Below are 1,875 nucleotides of genomic sequence, written 5' to 3'. Positions count from 1 at the left end.
CAAAGTACTTTTTCTTAATGATTCTAGTTTCATAGAGTTTTAATATTTCTTTACTACTTCTTTTTTCCTTTCCAGTTCAAGCATCATTTTTTCAGCTCATGAATAAGTTATTTATTTAAGTCAGCACCTCTTGTAAGCAAAGGGATGAAAGATCAGCAGAATGGTCATCAATTATAATAGTCATCACTGGATATAAGATGGTGAGCTTAAGGTCCTGTATACTTTTCTGGTACATTTATGCAGAGTAATTGTCCAGACCATTGCTGTGGTCCCCACTGGGTAGTGGCCCAGGTTTTCTTTATTCAACTTCATATCCAGTTGGAACTGGATTCACACAAGGGTTATGGAATAGAGTATGATTACCATCTCCCCAGGGAAAGGGCTTGGAAGGGGTAGGCGACAAACTCAGGTCTCTTCTCTCTGTGGTGCAACTTTAGAAAGACATTCAGCATGCTCATTCCCACCCTGGGAAGCGCCACAAAGTAGGTGAGGGTCTTCCACAGGCAAGCTGAGCCCTATTCACCATTGACACCACTAGACATGGGCAGACTCAGCTGCAGCCAGGAACAACTTAGCAGCCCAGAAACCTGGGATCCAGCTGCCACTGCCATTTTCCATCTGGAGCCTGAGCAGCACTCTTACGCCCCTACCCAAGTAACATCTGACTCCTGCCCTTCCCACATTTCTCATATCTAATTAGGCATCCTGCCCTATTCACTCAGACTAAGTGATGTGTCTTGCCACAGCCAGTCCTCTCCTCTCCCACCACCACCGTCTGTATTCAGATACTCATTGCCTCTCACCTGGACTATTAAAATAAATGTTTAACTCCTGTTTCTTTCCCATCCGATGAATTCTACACACCAATGTCAAATTAATCTTCCACAGTTCAGAATAAGTTACTCTCCTGCTAAGAAACCTTCAAAGACTCCGCAGTGCCTACAGAATAAAATTCTCACCCTCACTTTCTTACCCTTCACGAAATAGCCTGAACTTTTTTTCCAATTTAATTTCCCACAGCTTCCTGCAGCTTACCTTCTGGGCAAGTGGGTAAAGAACTGCTTGAAGACATGATGGCTACTTCTGATTTTCTGACTTTTGTGAGTTATTTAAGAAGAAAGCTCAGAAGGAATTGCTTGCATGATAAATAAATTCAATAAAAATATCAAATTTTCAAATTGCTTAGTTCAATTTCCTGATTCATAAATACTAAATATATCATTGGTTGGGACTTGGGCTATTTTGACCAGGTTACTTAAATTTTCTCTTAAGTGTTGAGGATATCTTCCTGTCTTATTAAGTAGTAGATAAGAGCATTTCTTTTTTGCTTCTCCAGTGTATGACAGGATCACAGGGATAACATTTTGAATCACAGAGTTAAAAGGAGTATTAAGACAGTTTCACCTCTGTGAAAGAGGCAAGGCAATGAGTATTAGAAGCCAACTAAGGGAAAGTGGGGACAGTGAGCAGTGAACACATGCAACTGAAAAGAATCTGTATGTGCTGTCCTGTGCTTAGCCGCTCATTTGTTTCCAACTCTTTGTGAGCTCGTGGACTGTTGCCCACCAGTCTCCTCTGTCCATGGAATTCTCCAGCCAAGAATCCAGGGGATCTTCCCAACCCGGGGATCGAACCCAGGTCTCCTGCATTGTAGGTGGATTCTTTACCAGCTGGGCTACCAGGGACACCTTAAAAGATTCTGGGGGAAAATGAATTCAACTAAGGCTCGATGTAATTTTGCTCTAAATTTTTCTTCTTGATTATACCCTAGTGTTAGTCACTCAGTCACAATCTGACTCTCTGCAACCCCATGGACTGTAGCCTACCAGGCTCCTCTGTCCATGGAATTCTCCAGGCAAGAAAACTGGAGTGGGT

General features: G+C 42.4%; 1 pseudogene; it reads right to left on the bottom strand.

The window, feature by feature from the left end:
- Nucleotides 1-298: 298 nt before the first annotated feature.
- On the bottom strand, nucleotides 299-611 carry LOC148775992 (cytochrome c oxidase subunit 6A1, mitochondrial pseudogene; annotated as a pseudogene).
- Nucleotides 612-1,875: the final 1,264 nt, after the last annotated feature.

Source organism: Moschus berezovskii, chromosome 12 (assembly GCF_049115385.1).
Source record: "Moschus berezovskii isolate FMDL1 chromosome 12, NW_MosBer_1.0, whole genome shotgun sequence".
Taxonomy (NCBI): Eukaryota; Metazoa; Chordata; class Mammalia; order Artiodactyla; family Moschidae; genus Moschus; species Moschus berezovskii.
The sequence above is the reverse complement of the archived record's forward strand: the minus strand, read 5'-3'. Positions and strand labels throughout refer to the sequence as shown.